General features: G+C 39.5%; 1 long non-coding RNA gene across 2 annotated transcripts in view; it reads left to right on the top strand.

Moving 5' to 3' along the window:
- LOC309651486 overlaps positions 1-18,522 on the top strand; it is a 105,732-nt gene extending 87,210 nt beyond the window's left edge. For both annotated transcript variants that reach the window (XR_014258175.1, XR_014258176.1), the window contains 2 exons: positions 11,487-11,626; positions 16,735-18,522. This is a non-coding gene — a long non-coding RNA (uncharacterized lncRNA). The remainder of the gene's footprint in view (positions 1-11,486; positions 11,627-16,734) is intronic.
- The last annotated feature ends 1,428 nt before the right edge of the window (positions 18,523-19,950 follow it).

Here is a 19,950-nt window from a genome sequence, read left to right as displayed (position 1 = left end):
CCTCCAGCTCCTTTTTTTTCCCTCAAGACTGCTTTGGCTCTTCGGGGTCTTTTGTGTCTCCATACACATTTTAAGATGATTTGTTCTAGTTCCGTAAAAAATGCCATTGGTAATTTGATAGGGATTGCATTGAATCTGTAGATTGCTTTGGGTAGTATAGTCATTTTCACAGTATTGATTCTTCCAATCCAAGAACATGGTATATCTCTCCATCTGTTGGTATCATCTTTAATTCCTTTCATCAGTGTCTTATAGTTTTCTGCATACAGGTCTTTTGTCTCCCTAGGTAGGTTTATTCCTAGGTATTTTATTCTTTTTGTTGCAATGGTAAATGGGAGTGTTTCCATAATTTCTCTTTCAGATTTTTCATCATTAGTGTATAGGAATGCAAGAGATTTCTGTGCATTAATTTTGTATCCTGCAACTTTACCAAATTCATTGATTAGCTCTAGTAGTTTTCTGGTGGCATTTTTAGGATTCTCTATGTATAGTATCATGTCATCTGCAAACAGTGACAGTTTTACTTCTTCTTTTCCAACTTGTATTCCTTTTATTTCTTTTTCTTCTCTGATTGCCGTGGCTAGGACTTCCAAAACTATGTTGAATAATAGTGGTGAGAGTGGACATCCTTGTCTCGTTCCTGATCTTAGAGGAAACGCTTTCAGTTTTTCACCATTGAGAATGATGTTTGCTGTGGGTTTGTCGTATATGGCCTTTATTATGTTGAGGTAGATTCCCTCTATGCCCACTTTCTGGAGAGTTTTTATCATAAATGGGTGTTGAATTTCGTCAAAAGCTTTTTCTGCCTCTATTGAGATGATCATATGGCTTTTCTTCTTCAGTTTGTTAATATGGTGTATCCCACTGATTGATTTGTGTATATTGAAGAATCCTTGCATCCCTGGGATAAATCCCACTTGATCGTGGTGTATGATCCTTTTAATGTGTTGTTGGATTCTGTTTGCTAGTATTTTGTTGAGGATTTTTGCATCTATATTCATCAGTGATATTGGTCTGTAATTTTCTTTTTTTGTAGTGTCTTTGTCTGGTTTGGGGATCAGGGTGATGGTGGCCTCATAGAATGAGTTTGGGAGTGTTCCTTCCTCTGCCGTTTTTTGGAAGAGTTTAAGAAGGATGGGTGTTAGCTCTTCTCTAAATGTTTGATAGAATTCACCTGTGAAGCCATCTGGTCCTGGACTTTTGTTTGTTGGAAGATTTTTAATCACAGTTTCAATTTCATGACTTGTGATTGGTCTGTTCATATTTTCTGTTTCTTCCTGGTTCAGTCTTGGAAGGTTATACCTTTCTAAGAATTTGTCCATTTTCTCCAGGTTGTCCATTTTATTGGCATAGAGTTGCTTGTAGTAGTCTCTTAGGATGCTTTGTATTTCTGCGGTGTCTGTTGTAACTTCTCCTTTTTCATGTTTAATTTTATTGATTTGAGTCCTCTCCCTCTTTTTCTTGATGAGTCTGGCTAATGGTTTATCAATTTTGTTTATCTTCTCAAAGAACTAGCTTTTAGTTTTATTGATCTTTGCTATTGTTTTCTTTGTTTCTATTTCATTTATTTCTGCTCTGATCTTTATGATTTCTTTCCTTCTGCTAACTTTGGGGGTTTTTTGTTCTTTCTCTATTTCCTTTAGGTGTAAGGTTATATTGTTTACTTGAGATTTTTCTTTTTTCTTGAGGTAGGCTTGTATAGCTATAAACTTCCCACTTAGAACTGCTTTTGCTGCATCTCATAGTTTTGGATCGTCGTGTTTTCATTGTCATTTGTCTCTAGGTATTTTTGATTTCCTCTTTGATTTCTTCAGTGATCTCTTGGTTATTTAGTAACGTAATGCTTAGCCTCCATGTGTTTGTGTTTTTTACGTTTTTTTCCCTGTAATTCATTTCTAATCTCACAGCGTTGGGGTCAGAAAAGATGCTTGATATGATTTCAATTTTCTTAAATTTTCTGAGGCTTGATTTGTGACCCAAGATATGATGTATCCTGGAGAATGTTCCATGCGCACTTGAGAAGAAAGTGTAATCTGCTGTTTTTGGATGGAGTGTCCTGTAAATATCAATTAAATCTATCTGGTCTATTGTGTCATTTAAAGCTTCTGTTTCCTTATTTATTTTCATTTTGGGTGGTCTGTCCATTGGTGTAAGTGAGGTGTTAAAGTCCCCCACTATTATTGTGTTACTGTCGATTTCCTCTTTTATAGCTGTTAGCAGTTGCCTTATGTGTTGAGGTGCTCCTATGTTGGGTGCATATACATTTATAATTGTTCTATTTTCTTCTTGGATTGATCCCTTGATCATTATGTAGTGTCCTTCCTTGTCTCTTGTAACATTCTTTATTTTAAATGTATTTTATCTGATATGAGTATAGCTACTCCAGCTTTCTTTTGATTTCCATTTGCATGGAATATCTTTTTTCATCCCCTCACTTTCAGTCTGTATGTGTCCCTAGGTCTGAAGTGGGTCTCTTTTAGACAGCATATATATGGGTCTTGTTTTTGTATCCATTCAGCAAGCCTGTGTCTTTTGGTTGGAGCATTTAATCCATTCACGGTTAAGGTAATTATTGATATGTATGTTCCTATGACCATTTTCTTAATTGCTTTGGATTTGTTTTTGTAGCTCCTTTTCTTCTCTTGTGTTTCCCACTTAGAGAAGTTCCTTTAACATTTGTTGTAGAGCTGGTTTGGTGGTGCTGAATTCTCTTAGCTTTTGCATGTCTGTAAAGCTTTTGATTTCTCCATCGAATCTGAACGAGATCCTTGCCGGGTAGAGTAATCTTGGTTGTTCATTTTTCCGTTTCATCACTTTAAGTATATCATGCCACTCCCTTCTGGCTTGTAGAGTTTCTGCTGAGAAATCAGCTGTTAACCTTGTGGGAATTCCCTTTTATGTTATTTGTCATTTTTCCCTTGCTGTTTTCAATAATTTTTCTTTGTTTTTAATTTTTGCCAATTTGATTACTATGTGTCTCGGCCTGTTTTTCCTTGGATTTATCCTGTGTGGGACTCGCTGCACTTCCTGGACTTGGGTGGCTATTTCCTTTCCCATGTTAGGGAAGTTTTCGACTATAATCTCTTCAAATATTTTCTCGGGTCCTTTCTCTCTCTCTTCTCCTTCTGGGACCCCTATAATGCGAATGTTGTTGCATGTAATGTTGTCCCAGAGGTCTCTTAGGCTGTCTTCATTTTTCTTCATTCTTTTTTCTTTATTCTGTTCCACAGCAGTGAATTCCACCATTCTGTCTTCCAGGTCACTTATCCGTTCTTCTGCCTCAGTTATTCTGCTATTGATTCCTTCTAGTGTAGTTTTCATTTCAGTTATTGTATTGTTCATCTCTGTTTGTTTGTTCTTTCATTCTTCTAGGTCTTTGTTAATCATTTCTTGCGTCTTCTCGATCTTTGCCTCCATTGTTTTTCCGAGGTCCTGGATCATCTTCACTATCATTATTCTGAATTCTTTTTCTGGAAGGTTGCCTATCTCCACTTCATTGAGTTGTTTTTCTGGGGTTTTGGCTTGTTCCTTCATCTGGTATATAGCCGTCTGCCTTTTCATCTTGTCTATCTTTCTGTGAATGTGGTTTTTGTTCCACAGGCTGCAGGATTGTAGTTTTTCTTGCTTCTGCCTCTGCCCTCTGGTGGATGAGGCTATCTAAGAGGCTTGATGGGAGGGACTGGTGGTGGGTAGAGCTGACTGTTGCTCTGGTGGGCAGAGCTCAGTAAAACTTTAATCCACTTGACTGTTTTTGTGTGGGGCTGGGTTTCCTCCCTGTTGGTTGTTTGGCCTGAGGCAACCCAACACTGGAGCCTACCTGTGTTCTTTGGTGGGGCTAATGACAGACTCTGGAAGGGCTCACACCAAGGAGTACTTCCCTGAACTTCTACTGCCAGTGTCCTTGTCCCCATGGTGAAACAGAGCCACCCCCTGCCTCTGCAGGAGACCCTCCAACACTAGCAGGTAGGTCTGGTTCAATCTCCCCTGGGGTCACTGCTCCTTCCCGTGGGTCCTGATGTGCACACTACTTTGTGTGTGCCCTCCAAGAGTGGAGTGTCTGTTTCCCCCAGTCCTGTTGAAGTCCTGCAATCAATTCCCACTAGCCTTCAAAGTCTGATTCTCTAGGAATTCCTCCTCCCGTTGCCGGACCCCCAGGTTGGGTAGCCTGACGTGGGACTCAGAACCTTCACTCCTGTGGGTGGACTTCTGTGGTATAAGTGTTCGCCAGTCTGTGAGTCACCCACCCACCAGTTATTGGATTTGATTTGATTTTACTGTGATTGTGCCCCTCCTACCGTCTCATTGTGGCTTCTCCTTTGTCTTTGGATGTGGGGTATCCCTTTTGGTGAGTTCCAGTGTCCTCCTGTCGATGATTTCCAGCAACTAGTCTTGATTCCAGTGCTCTCGCAGGAGGGAGTGAGAGCACGTCCTTCTGCTCCACCATCTTGGTTCCTCCCCCTACTTTCCATTTTTTGATTGTATTATTTCTTTTTTTGATATTGAGCTACATGGGCTGTTTGTATATCTTGGATATTAATCCTTTGTTGGTTGCTTTATTTGCAAATATTTTCTCCCATTCTGAGGGTCATCTTTTTGTTTTGTTTATGGCTTCCTTTGCTATGCAAATGCTTTTAAGTTTAATTGGATCCCTTTTGTTTATTTTTGTTTTTATTTTCATTACTCTAGGAGGTGGATCAAAAAATATCTTGCTGCTATTTATGTCAAAGTGTGTTCTGCCTATGTTTTCCTCTAAGATTTTTATAGTGTCCAGCCTTACATTTAGATCTTTAATCCATCACTAATTATTAGAGAAATGCAAATAAAAACTACAGTGAGGTATCACCTCACACTGGTCAGAATGGCCATCATCAAAAAATCTACAAACAATAAATGCTGGAGAGGGTGTGGAGAAAAGGGAACCCTCTTGCGTTCTGTTGGTAGGAATGTAAATTGGTACAACCACTATGGAGAACAGTATGGAGGTTCCTTAGAAAACTAATAATAGAGCTACCATTTGACCCAGCAATCCCACTCCTGGGCATATACCCAGAGAAAACCATAATTCAAAAAGCACATGCACCCCAGTGTTCATTGCAGCACTATTTACAATAGCCAGGACATGAAGCAACCTAAATGTCCATCAAGAGAGTAATGGATAAAGAAGATGTGGTGTATTACTCGGCCATAAAAAAGAACAAAATAATGCCATTTGCAACAACATTTGCAACATAGCAACTGTCATGCTGAGTGAAGTAAGTCAGATACAGAAAGACAAATATCATATGATATCGCTTATATGTGGAATCTAAAAAAAAAAAAAATACAATGAACTTATTTACAAGACAGAAGTAGAACCACGGATGTAGAAAACAAACTTATGGTCACCAGGAGATAAGTCCGGGGGCAGGGGAGGGATAAATTGGGAGATTGGGATTGACATATACACCTAAATCTATATAAAATAGATAACTAATAAAAGCTTGCTGTATAGCACAGGGAACTCTACTCAATACTCTGTAATGACCTATATGGGAAAAGAATCTAAAAAATTAAATTCTAAAAGAAAAAGAGTGGATATATGTATATGTATAACTGGTTCACTCTGCTGTACACCAGAAACTAACACAACATTGTAAATCAACTATACTCCAATAAAAATTTTATTTAAAAAAGGATTACTGTTAATTAAAGAAAACCAGACATCTCAAGTTATAAATTTAGTACTTTTCTGTGTATGGGAAGATGCAAGAGTCTGGGCTCCTTGAAACCATTCCTTTGATATACACCTTAGCTATCTAAGGCCAGTATCCTGTTCTTCCCCATCCTGAGTTCCCTCAGGGTCCACCATTGGGGGCAGCGGTTGCTGATGGCTTGATGGCTGCAGCATCCTTTGTTTGCTGATATGGCAGGCAACAATTTTCATTCACAACCTATAAACCAATTCTTACCAAAGCGTTAACTGGTTATTTAGTAATAATTTAGAAGCTATTGATGGGGAAGGAAAGAGTTTGGGCAACCAACTAAGAAATCATGGAGTCAATTATGCCCTAAATATTTTACTTAAATATTAAAATTATTAGATCATTCAATATTATAATTATAATATTATGCACAAACGTTAAGTATATCTTGTAAGGGGACAAGTGAAGGAAGCCATACTGGTTTGCACTTAAAGAGTGTGACTTGAAAGACCTTAGATGAGAGATTATCTTAGCTGAGAGAGGGAGGAATGAATTTTGAATGACTTAATGACCACGTTGATCAATAACTAAGAACTCTGAGTTCTCCCCTCATGTCAGAACCTCATTGAATCTGGAGCATGAAGTAGAAGAAAGAGTTCTGATTCTGAGGAAGAAATGCCAACAGGGACAATGGATGTCTTTCTCAGTGGTAGCTGTGAGGACAGATGGCCAATGACCAGAGGACTCTCCCCTATCTTGCATAGTTAACACCTTCACCCTGGATGAAACTCTGAAACTGCAGCACAAAACCAAGGGGAAGCCAAGTGCCAAGAATGACTGTGCTCACATTGCTCACTGGCCAGGGTAAATGAGAGTGTAAATGAAGAACTTTCCAGTTGCAGCATCAATCCCCTAGGAGATATTAAAATGAATGTTGTGTATTTTGAGATTTTCTTCTAACTAACCAACATTAATAAGCAACTGTGATCTCTAACCAAAGCTAAAAAACCTGACCTAGCCACTACACCAGAGCCTCATTGGATGTAATCAAAGACCCTTTTTTGACCAATGAACAGTGGGACTTTTTGTAACCAACAAGATAAAAACAAACAAACAAAAAAACTTATGTAATGATTTGGCCCTATCCAACCTGAAAGTGTTAATATTTGATTCATATAGTCACTACTAAACTCTCCTTCCTAGCCATAAGAAAACAAAACAAAACAAAACCTCCTGATTTTTTTCCCCCAGAGAGCCACTTGGCAAATTACTCACGCATGTGAGTTTCTTTGTATAGCAAGTAAATAAGCTCAGTGCTTGCCTGCTTTTTCAATCTTTGGACTTGGTTTTTCCTTTATAGAAAATAAAGAGATGCTATATTTTTGCACAGTGCAGTCTGGGGGCTGAAATTCATTCAACTTATTGCACAGCCCATTAGGCCATGAGGTGCCTGCTGCTACTTTGACCAAATGCTTGTATAAAACTCAAATTCCAAGATGCATGAAACCGCTACTGGTGAAAGGCAGTGCTTGCATTCCTAAAGCAAACTCTTCATTGTTGTTGTCTTTTCTTCCCCACCACCTTCCTAAATGCTGAGATTCCAGTACTCCCATTGGGGTAGCTTTATCCTTTGCTCTGAGAAATCCCCCTACATGGACCTTTTAATTCTGCAAATATGAGGCAAGGCTGTCTTCCAGAAAGGAGGTGTTTATAGAATAGCAGTTCCCGAAGCAGACAGATTTGGAATAGCAATGTGAAAGTGGGAGGCCCACAAAGAAGTACTGAGTCTCCCAAGTGGACATGTGAGGCCCCAGATTAAGGAGAGGTCGTGCTTTTTGCTTTCAAGAGTATTTCTCTGACAATTCAGAGTGGAGCCTATTTAAATGGTAGTTTCCCATTATATTTTCTAACTGGTTGTATCAGTCTGCTAGGGCAAACTACCACAGGCTGAGTGGCTTAAACAATGGAAATTAATGTTCTCACAGTTCTTGAGGCTAAAAGTCCAAGATCAAGGTGTTGACAGGTTTGATTTCTCCTGAGGCCTCTCCACCTGGGTTGCAGATGGCCGTCTTCTCCCTGTGTCCTCATACAGTCTCTGTGTCGTCTGTTTCCTAATCTCTTCTTCTTATAAGAATGCTGTAGCGGATTATTATTATTTATATTATTATTAGTAATATATTTTATTATACTAATAAAATATAATACTACTATATACTTATAAATTATTATTTATATAATTTATTATTATTATTATCATTATTGGCTTATTATGCTGTATTGGATTACACTACTCATATGACCTCTTTTTACCTTAATTGTCTCTTTAAATGCCCTGTCTCCAAATACAGACACATTCTGAGGTACTATTGGTCAGGACTTGAACATACAAATTTTGGGGGAACACAATCCAGCCCATAACGTTGTTCCCTCTGCCCCCTCCCCAAATTCATGTCCTTTTCCCATGCAAAATACTTTCACCTAATCCTATGGCCCTCAAAGATTTAACCTAGTCTAGCATCAACTCTAAGTCCAAAATTTCATGCAAGTAAGATGTGAGTGAGACTTGAGGTATGATTCATCCTGAGTCAAAATTCCCCTCCAGCTGCAAACTTGTGAAATCAGAAAAGTTATCTGCTTTCAAAATACAATGATGGGACAGGCATAGGATAGACATCTACCTTCCAAAAGGGAGAAATCAGAAAAAAAGAAAGGGTCCCAAGCAAGTCCAAAAACTAGCAAGTCAAACTGCATTAAATGTTAAGGCTGGAGAATAATACTTTTAGGCTTCCTTCTCTGTCCCCCAGCCCCACTGACAAAATCCTATGAGTCTGACTGTCTTCTTTCATTTCATGATGTTTCTGTACCCTTCAGTCCAAGCTGGCAGCATATCTGCTGAGATAGCTGTTTAGATCATAATCTCTTTTTGGAGTGATGATCTAGCCATAACCTGGTGTTCTCTCCAGAACACACTTTCTTGTGTTTTGCAATATGGATAGGTTGAGAATTTTCCAGATCTCAAATTCTGGTTCCTTTTTGCTTTTTGCTTAACAATTTCTTCTTCAATTTATCTCTCTCCTCTCACATTCTACTATGAATGCTTAGGAATCTCCTCAACTAAATATCCAAATTCATCACTCACATGTCTTACCTTCTATGAATTAAATATGACATTGCCTGCCGTATCAGTAAACAAAGGATGCTGCAGCCATCAAGCCATCACATTACAGCCACCCCACAATGAGCCCTGAGGGAACTCAGGATGGAGACAGGATGCCCGCCATCTAGCAGTCAGCTGCTGCAAGCTCCCCTGACAGTGCACCCTGAGATGAGAGAACACAGTACACTGGCCTCAGATAGGTGCGGTGCATACGAAAGGAATGATTTCAGACTCTTGCATCTTCCCATACATAGAAAAGTGCTAAATTCCTTAATTTGAGACATCTGGTTTTCTTTAATTAATATTAATTAATTAATTATTAATATATGGAATCTAAAAAAAAAATGGTTCTGAAGAACCTAGGGGCAGGACAGGAATAAAGACGCAGACGTAGAGAATGGACTTGAGGACATGGGGAGGGAGAAGGGTAAGCTGGGACGAAGTGAGAGAGTGGCATGGACATATATACACTACCAAATGTGAGATAGATAGCTAGTGAGAAGCAGCCACATAGCACAGGGAGATCAGCTTGGTGCTTTGTGACCACCTAGAGGGGTGGGATAGGGAAGGTGGAAGGGAGACGCATGAGGGAGGGGATATGGGGATATATGTATACGTGTAGCTGATTCACTTTCTTATACAGCAGAAACTAACACACCATTGTAAAGCAATTATACTCCAATAAAGATGTTAAAAAAAAAAAAACAGTAATCTTTTGATGTTCTGACTACTTGTATATCCTGCCTTCTCTTTATGTCTTTGGATCAGTCCCTTGCAGCTATCTGAGAGGCTGTGTCCCAGGCTTAAGTGCTCAGTTTTGTCCACCAAATAAAACATAACTCTCAACTTTTAGGTTGTGTATTCTTTTTTTTTTTTAACATCTTTATTGGAGTATAATTGCTTTACAATGGTGTGTTAGTTTCTGCTGTATAACAAAGTGAATCAGCTATACGTATACATATATCCCCATATCTCCTCCCTCTTGAGTCTCCCTCCCACCCTCCCTATCCCACCCCTCTAGGTGGTCACAAACCCACGAGCTGATCTCCCTTTGTGATGCGGCTGCTTTGCACTAGCTATCTATATTACATTTGGTAGTGTATATAAGTCCATGTCACTCTCTCACTTCATCCCAGCTTACCCTTCCCCCTCTCCCGTGTCGTCAAGTCCATTCTCTACGTCTGCGTCTTTATTCCTGTCCTGCCCCTAGGTTCTTCAGAACCTTTTTTTTTTTTTTTAGATTCCATATATATGTGTTAGCATATGGTATTTGTTTTTCTCTTTCTGACTTACTTCACTCTGTAGGACAGACTCAAGGTCCATCCACCTCACTACAAATATAGGTTGTGTATTCTTTTTTTCTGTCAACACTTCCACCAAACTATAGAATAGAATTCAGTCAAGTTTTTTGCCACTTTATAAAAAGAATCATCGTCCTTCCAGTGTCAGAGATCTCACCAAAAGCACTTTTAACGCCCATATTTCTATCAAGAGTCTCTTCAAAGCAACCCAGTCTTTTTTAAACATACACCTCAAAACTCTTCTTGCCTCTATCCATTACCCAGTCCCAAAGCCACCTCCACATTTTTAGGTACTGGAGGTTAGCACTTCAACATAAGGATATGGGAGGAACACAGTTCCATCCATAACACTGCTTACTGCTGAATTATAAGAACAATTTTTTTCTTATAATTGTTTGATTTGTGAGATATAGTTTGGATTTGATTGTTTTACTAAACTCACTTATTACTTGTTTTTCTTTAGTGCATTACAGCTGTTCTAGGTATATACCTATATCTGCATCATGTAGTAGTATTTTTCATCCTCTATTCAAGTAACAATAATATGCTCTAGGCACCATTCTAACTGCTTCACATCTATTAACTTAGCTAACCCTCACAGAAACTCTATAAAGATTTACAGAAGGGTCCCTTGTCTGAAAAGAAAAACAAAAACAAAAAAACTTTTTTAGGCTAAGAAGTACTATTAATATCTTCACACGTTACAATGAGGAAACTGAGACACCAATAAGTTAAGTAGCTTGCCCAGTTCACAAGCTAAGTGTAGAACTGGGATACTTTTTTTTTTTTTTTAATATTTATTTATTTGGTTGCACTGGCTCTTAGTTGCAGTAGTTGCAGCACTCAGGCTCCTTAGTTGTGGCATGTGAACTCTTAGTTGTGACGTGCATGTGGGATCTAGTTCCCTGACCAGAGATCGAACCCAGGCCGCCTGCATTGAGAGTGCAGAGTCTTAACCACTGCACCACCAGGGAAGTCCCCAGAACTGGGATTCCAACGTAGTCATTCTGGTGAATACACAATACACTCTTTCTTACCTCTTATTTTCATTTCTTCTTTTTTATGTTGACTCCAATGTAGATCCTTGTACAGTTGAAATGATAAAAATGGCAGTGAGTTTGTAAGGAATTATAAGAAGGATGGGAGAGATTTAGAAGATATTTTTCCTTACCACCTGTCAGTTAGGAAAGTATAATACCTTCCATATCTGGTTCAGTAATTTTATAGAAATATTGTCTCTGAATATTATACATCAATATATAAAAATAGGAAGTAATGTCATAAAACATATATCCATATTAATGCAAATAAGTATGTATTTTCACTGATATAGATTATTTAACTTAGAAGGACAAAAGCTGAAAATGTTCTGAAGTTGGAGCATAAACTGGGGGCTGGAATAACAGACCTGTGAGAGCCCTCCATCATGACAGGATGCTTAGAATACAGAGGAAGTCAGTGGAGTCCCCACAGGACAGATGGAAAAGGTAGGACCCTTCACTGTGAATAGACAGACTAACCTATGGTACCAATAACACAGTCCTCTAGTTATCATTACTCCATAAGACAACTACCTTTCCCCCCCAAAATGTTTAAGACACTTCAAGATGGAGCCACTCCATGGACAACTTGTTCCTTTGAGCTCCACAGAAATTCCCCCTGCTTTCCTCTCACTTGTTAGTGGTGAATTGTGCAGGAGTGATCCTACGAAAGTGAGGACAACTGCTCCTGCCAGGAACCAAGAAGAGAACCCCAAACTCCTTGTCCTCTTCCTTTTCACGTTTGCTGAGCAGACTATGAAAGGGGAAGAGCAGTGAAGATGCTTATAGTATACGAGCACCATGCCTTAGGAAGCTCTGGCCACAGGCACAGACTCTGGCACCACACTGTCTGGATTCAAATCCTGGCTCCCCACTCCAGGTTGTGTGGGTTTGGACAAGTTACTTTTGTGTCAGTTTTGTCATCTATAAAATGGGAATGATAATGGTATATCCATCTCGAAGGTTTTGTTGTTGTTTGTCATTTGGTGGGGAGGGGTGTAAGTTGACGTGTGTTGATATAGTGTGGCATTTCCAGCAGTCATCAGCCTTGGCCCCAACCCCAACATTAGGATGCTGGTGTGGTTCTCATTTAAACAACTTCTTCCTGGAGTCTTCCTTTGTGGGGGGCGGGCGGGCACTTGAAAGAACATTAGCTCTTTCAATCCACTTGAGGATCACTAAATGCTTCTCTAGCTACATAGCCCCAAAGATGAGAGAACCTCAATGATACTATGCTGGGTGACCTCTGTGCTGATTAGGGTGCCCCAAAATCTGAATCAACCTAAAATATGTCTACCTAGAGTGACAGAGTTGTAAACTGTCTGGACCATAATTAACTTTAAACAATTAGTCAAACAAGGTTACATTCCTCAAGGGAATTAGATGACCCTTGGACAAGCTTATGTGATAAGATTTCTCTGCCCCTAGTATAATTTGAAGTGACCTGGACAATCTTGTTGGTTGCCAAGGTAGGAAAACTGAGAGCCATGTGGTAACCCTCAGTTCTGGAGAGGACCTGCTCCTTAAATTCTTCAAAAGTACCCCCAGAGCAGTGGGGAGAGCCTTCCCATGAATTTGTAATTGGGCACAAACATGTGGCCTTGGTCAGAATCTTGTGAGTTTGCATCCAAAACCGCTCTAAAAATTCAAGTGCCTTGAATGGTTGCTCTTCTTTAGGGGGAAAAGAGAAGCAAAACTGGCCAACTTCCCTAAGTAAATTGTGAAGCTGGCAAACCTAGCCTCCTGCAGATACATCCCCTCTGTCCTTTCCCAACTTCATCTTCAGAGGGCCACAGGTTCTTGAGCAGCTCCAATGACTCAATCAGGGAGGAAATTTTAATTTGCAGAAAGGTTTTAGGGACTTAAAGCTGGACCCAGGAGAATTTTCAGGCTCTTGTGACAGGAACAAAAAGATAAGCTACTGATGGAATTATTTCCAATCCTATGCTAGGCCCTAGGGACATTTTTGAGTGGGTTTTCTTTAGTCATCAAATCATACCACCTTGTGTCCTGAATTGGATAGAAAAGGTTTGCAACCAAGGATATCTACTTGTTCAAGAGATTTTTTTGACACCCATCTGGTTTTCTGTATTTCAAATAACAGAACTCTTCCAAGCTTGTTTGTTCCTGGAGAAAACATGAATGTCATAGAAGAAAACAGAATGCATTTGTTTCTTATCAAAAAGATTTATCTGATGTATTAAGAGAGTTAGGATCAACTAAGGTAAATTAATCCTCAAAGCTCTCCCCTTTCCTACCCTAACATTTATTTCCTTCTTCCAGAAGATACATCCCTCCCCTTATCAGAGTCAAGATTCTCAGAATTGCGTCTGAGAATGTTTAAGAGAAGCCATTCAGTTCCTGACTCATCTGGCTTGGAGATGAGGCCTCTAAGAAAGTAATTAAGGATAAAGGAGTTTGTAATGGTAGAACCCTGATCCAATAGGACTAGTGGCCTTATAGAAAGGGACACCAGAGGGCACACTCTGCATGTGCATGCACCAAGGAGAGACCATGTGAGGACATAGTGAGAAGGTGGCTGCCTGTAAGCCAGGAAAAGAGCCCTCACCGGAAACCAACCCTGCCAGATGGACCTTGATCTGAAACTTCCAGCCTCTAGAACTGTGGGGAAATTTCTGTTTCCAGTTCTGGCTCCAACCAACATTCTCACATCAATTCCAATGTGTGGGTTTTTTTTCCCCACACCAAGCTATTCTTCTACACCAGCTGAGTGTCCTACAATTCAACTAATTTCTGACACTATCTACCTGGAAATAGAGTCATATCCCACAGTTTAAGGGCTCAGCCCTTACAAGACTGTTCTCCCCCCTTCAGATGCCAATCGCGAATCCAGGTTATCTCCCATGCTTTTGGCCAACTGGCTATAGATCGTAGGACCCCCTCTTTGGGATTGATTAGTTTGCTAGAGCAGTTCACAGAACTCAGAGAAACACTTTACTTACTGGATTATCAGTTTATTATAAAAGGATATAACTCAGGAACCACCAGGTAGGACACATGTACTGGGCAAAGTATGGAGAAAGAGCAAGGAGATTCCATGCCCCCTCCAGGTGCACCACTCTCCCTGAATCTCCTCATGTTCACCAACCTGGAAGCTCTCTGAACCCTGTATGTTGGGTGTTTATGAAGGCTTCATTACATACACTTGATTGATTAAATCATCAGCTGTTGGCAATTGATTCAACCTCCAGCCCCTCTCCCCTTCCTGGAGAGAAGTTGAAAATTCCAGTCCTCTAATCAGTGGTTGGCTTTCCTGGCAACCAGCCCTCATTCTTAGGTGTTTCCCAAAAGCCACCTCATTAACATAACAAAAGACACCTATTATTGCTCTCATCACAGAAAATTCCAAGTGTTTTAGGAGCTCTGTGCCAGAAATGGGACAGAGACCAAATATATATTTCATATTATAAATCACATTATCACACTGTTATTCAAGTCACTCAGCCTGTGGTATTCTGTTATGGTAGCCCAAACAGTACTGAGAAGTAGGTACAATTAGTTCCTCCATTTCACAGACATGGTAATTAAGCACAAGTGTGGCATAATTGTTAAGTGGCAGGGCTGAGATTTGAAAACCAGACAGTCCAGTTCTTACTGGTGTAATCCCAATCTCTGCAGTATACCACTATTTGTGCTTCAATTAAAAAATGCCACCCAAATGAGCCAAGAAATTCCCACCAATCTACACACAGAAAGCTAAGGTTATATGAAGGTAGCTCATAACATCCACCACACACAATGCAACATTGTCTATAAATATGACACAGGGTGAACCAGCTAGCAGTGAACCACATCACATTAATGTCCCAATACAGCACACATCCTTGGCAAACAACGCAGTTGTTCTCTTGTCATCCAACAGTCATCCTGGGAAGTTCTCTTGTCAACCACAGCCATCCTGACCCTTTCTCCTTTTACCTTCTCTGTAAGATGCCTCTGTGAAGTCTCCCTGAGGCACCAGTGTCATTTGTTCAGTCTTCCCATAACCTAAGCCAATTCTGTTCTTTTTGGTCCTTCCTGCACAAAGAGACTGATGACAGCTCATAATGCCATTTACCTTCAAGGAAGTGAGGAAACCTGGGTTCTCAGCCCAGGTTAATTTTGCCCCCAACTGGACATTTGGTAATGTCTGGAGACAATTTTGAAAACAACTGGGGGAGGGGGTACTACTGGCATGCAGATTGTAGAGCCCAGGAATGTTGCTAAAATCCTACAATGCACAGCGAGGCCCCCAAAAGAACTACTCAGCCCAAAATGTCAATAGTGCCAGGGTTGAGAAAATGCTGAAAAGGGAATCATGTGTTAAGTAAACAGTAGCATTTCAGGCATGGGGTAGGGATGAGAGGAGGGCCATTTACGCTCTACATCTTTCTACCTCTCCTCAAATGCTGCTTTGCACATGACCATAGCCACATACCTGTACTTGGCTCTGTACTTGGCTAAGTGATAAGACAGAAATGCTATCTTGATATCTTTTTTTCTTCTGAGTAACTAGGTTTTTTGGAGAGGACCATCTAAGCTTCTATAGAATCTAAATTCCTGACACAGGTTGAGTTTTTCTTGTACATTCACAAAGGAAGTACGTTTAGAATTTCCAAAAATATCATGAGCCATATAAATACTACTTTTAATGTCATGAGGTAAAAATATTAACTTTGGTACAAATTTTATTTGGTACAAAATTAAGTATGCAGAGTTCTAGTAATTACCCAGGTGTTATTATTATTTTTGAAACCATTGCAGACCTAAGAGAACATATGATTTTAATTTTATGCTGTTCAGATAAAGCCTTCACAAGTACTTCCTTCAGACTACTCTCCCTAGAAATGACTCCCCTGTGCCCTATAACAGACCTGTATTTAACCGCCTCATTCTTTCCCAGAACTTAAACAATTGATTTGAGGCAGATAAACCTCAAATCTACATCTCAAGCTTCAAATGTTCCCCTAAGCTTTGATAGCTCATTTATAACTGTCCACCAGACATTCACACCTGAGCATCTTGCCAAGCATCTCAAACTCAATTATGTTTAAAACCCAGTTCTTCATCATCCTTCCCTCAGCCAGCTCCTCTTCCTAATTTAGTGCTTTTTTCCAGTCACCAATGATCAGAACTCCTATAGGTGCCTTTAAATTCTACGCTTTTCCCCCTTACCTCCTTATCATATCCATCACCAGGTCCTAAAGTTTCAACCACCACAGTGCTTCTGCCATTGCTATTCTCCTTCCAATTCCCACTCCCACCACTCTAGTTCAGGCCCTGTTTTCCGCTCACCTGGACTGTGGTAGGAGAGTCCTCATTGATGTCTCTACTCCAGCATCTTCCTGCAGGCAGGTGCCTCTTCCAGGTCTTATCATGCCATCCCCTACCCCAAAGCCTTCAGTGATGCCTATTGCTAAATGCATCACCCTGCTTCCCAGGGATGTGTATAATAAGATATTAAAATGTCCTTTGAAAATTAAAGAATATTACTTAAATGTAATTTACTGACATAATTTGTTTTTTAAATTGTTTTATTTTTGATAAAAATCCAGATAATCCTTTAGAGAAACAAACCTCAGAGAACTGATGCCTTAAGAGACTTTGGACAGCCTGCTGGCCCTCTGGCAGACCTGGGCACTGAGGATGGAGAATCAGCCTGCGGCTATGAGTTGGGAAAAAAGTTCAGAAAAGGAGAAGAGGAAGGACAACAGCACAACCTGTAATCATGACAATGGTGAAGATGCTTACAAGTGAAATCTTGGCATTGGCTTTTCTGATATTAATTGTATTTTTTTTGAAAACCATTCTTGTAGAAGAGTCTTATTAGAAAGTAATTTCATAACATGAGTTCCTGTTAGTACTGCATTCACAGACCTCAGCATGTTATCTGAGTAGCTTGGGGTCTGCTAAAGTTTAGGTGTTGCTATTCCAGACCAGATAGTCTACATGAGCCCTTAAACTAGGAATTCAGAATGAAGAAATTATTTGAGAATAGTAGAATTATGTAGTTAATAAATTGTGTGTAGCTCTAACTAAACAATTAGAGTTGATACTTCAGCCTTTTACAATGAGCACGTACAGTCATCCCTCATTAGGTTGTTGGAACAATGATTACATAAACCTGTATGTTAGTTATTCTCCATTTGCTGAACACTTCCTAGCCAGCTGTAGAGCTGGAAGCATCAAATAGAAGAAGATGAGATAACCCAGCAATTAGGTGCCACAGGAAATAGGCACCACCCCTAGGGCTGGGAGAACCTAAAGAGGCAAAGAGAGGCTACTGCCTCAGAACAGGAACTTGGAGGAGACTCCTCCAGAACAAGAAGTTAAAAAGACAGAGGTAGAAGGAAGAGAAAAAGAGCAAGAAAGAATTATAGTTTCTCCCCATCTCCCATCTACTAATCATCTACCAGTATCTCCTCTTGGTGAAACTAAATAGAAAACCACTGGTAAAGAATCTGAGAACTACATTTTGTAGATTCCCACAACAGATTACAAAAAAGTATCAAAGGATAATTGGGGAACTGAAAGAGAATAGGTAAATATCCAACACCCCTCACCAAAGGGCCCCAAGAAAGAAGTCACCCTGTCTCTGTGATGTCTCCAATTTCTCTATCTCCATAGTTTCTTCCTTTCACAGATACAAGGCAATGACCAAGGAGGTGTCTTTCCTCACTTACAGCAAATATCACTGTCCCAGAAGAAATCCTTTTAACATTAATAATCCTTTAACCTCCTCCTGCCCACAACATTTGGATTATCTATATATCCTATGTGTAATCAAAAATCATTTTATAAATCATAGAGGGTGTGAGGACTGGGGCACTTTTGTAATAGCATAAAGCATTTAAGCATTTTTTTTAATTTTTCATGTTAATCAAATATATAAGCATGCAAAGGAGATTTACAATAATAAGGTCTGTAGGGGAATTGGAGAAAAAATTCTGACCCTGATTCCTTCCATACTACCGGACCCATTCTTCTATAGTTTTTATCCCAGTTTACAGCATCACCATTGAGCAAGAAAGAAACATGGGAATCATATTTACCTTTACTTTCATATCTTTTCAGGCATCGAATGCTGTGGAATTTTCTTCCTGAATATTTTTCAAACATGTTTCATCACCATATCTACTACACATTAGACATTCATTCTTTCTTGCCTAGACAAATACAACAGTTTTCTCAAGTGGTAAGCAAACAGGAACCCATGTTCAATTGCAAAAACAGACACAGAATGAATTCCTTTAGAGTGAGGACTGCCTTATATACTTATGTGTACTGAACCCATAGGACAGTGTGTGGCACCCAGGAGTTCAATAAAGAATTTTGTGAATGAATGGATCTGTCCTTTCCATTGGTGTGAATAAAATTTAATTAAGGTATTTTTATTACTGGAATAACTGTGTATTTTGCCAGCAAATGCCCTATGTGATAGTTTTCTGCCAATCTAATATCCATTTTTTCTTTGTTCTTCCTAACAGATATTTGACTTTGTTTTCCTACCTTCCTCACTCCCACTTCCAGAAGGGAGCCTGACTCTTTTGATTCAACCAGTTGAAGTAGGCATCTCACCCAGCCACTCTTATTGGTCTAAGGGTGGGCCCCTGCCTAAGATGAACCAGGCTCTCCCCTAGGTTTGGACCACTTCTCTCTTGCTTCTATTGAATGGGAATAAGAAAGCATGTTGACCCATTTACTTCTGGGCATCATTTTAGAACCATGAGGATGCACAACATTAGAAGAAAGTTAATGCTTTGCACAGAAGATTGGAGAGACAGAACAATTGATATTTTTCTTTGAACTAGTGACTCCATCGACCGTGGAGACTTTGCTATGTCTAGCCTTCCTGTTTTATGAGATAGTAAATTTTCTCATTAAATGAATTGGAGCTTTCTCTTACTTATAGCCAAGAGAATCCTAAGTGGTTTGTTTAATTGTCATCTTCTAATATTTTCTAATAATTGTAATCTTCCTAATATTAATTGTCATCTTCTAATAATGTAGATTTATACTTCTAAAGGTCATTTTTACTACTTCTAACCTGAAAGATCCCTGCTGATTAAAAAGTTTTGTCATAGTCAGTGTTTGGAATACCAGTCTGTACTGTATAGGGAAGGGGAAAGTGAGGTGGGAGAGTGAAGGATTTTGTCAAAAGAGTGGGGGAGTGTGGGAGAGAATGACCAATAAATATTTCTCATACATAAGGAAACAGAAACTCAAACAGATGTGAATACTCTAGTTAACATGACCTATTGGGAAAGTTCCTTGGGTTGTTTTCAACCCATAATGTTACCTGGGTCACTAGAAACTATAATGTTTTCAAACAGTTGGCCTGAGGTCAGGACAAATTCTGCAATCATACAGTTGAGTGAAGTTAATGTAATGATGGGAAATCAATATTTATCTCATTAAATTAGCACCATCTCATGAGCTAGTAGGGTAACTTGGCAATAACTAGAATTTCACCATCAAGATAAGATTTACTCTCTGAGCCAGACTGACCTCTGATCATGGAAGAGTATTTTATAGCATGAAACAAATGAGAATATCTTGCCTCTTTTTCACCTAATCTCTACATTCCAGAATTATTTCAACCTAGATTTTTTTCCTGCCTGTGACATCTTCTTCTTCCAACACAGAAAAATATTCTTATTGATATGATTCACCCTGAGAGATTCAGTTTGATCATTTAAGACCTTTCTCTTCCTTGTTTTGAATAAAGACTAGAAAAGCTGACAAGGCTCTCCAGAGATTTTTAATATAGT

This window comes from Balaenoptera physalus (genome assembly GCF_965194825.1).
Source record: "Balaenoptera physalus genome assembly, chromosome: 21".
NCBI classification, from domain to species: Eukaryota; Metazoa; Chordata; class Mammalia; order Artiodactyla; family Balaenopteridae; genus Balaenoptera; species Balaenoptera physalus.
Note: the sequence above shows the minus strand (reverse complement) of the source record. Positions and strands in the feature narration are given on the sequence as shown.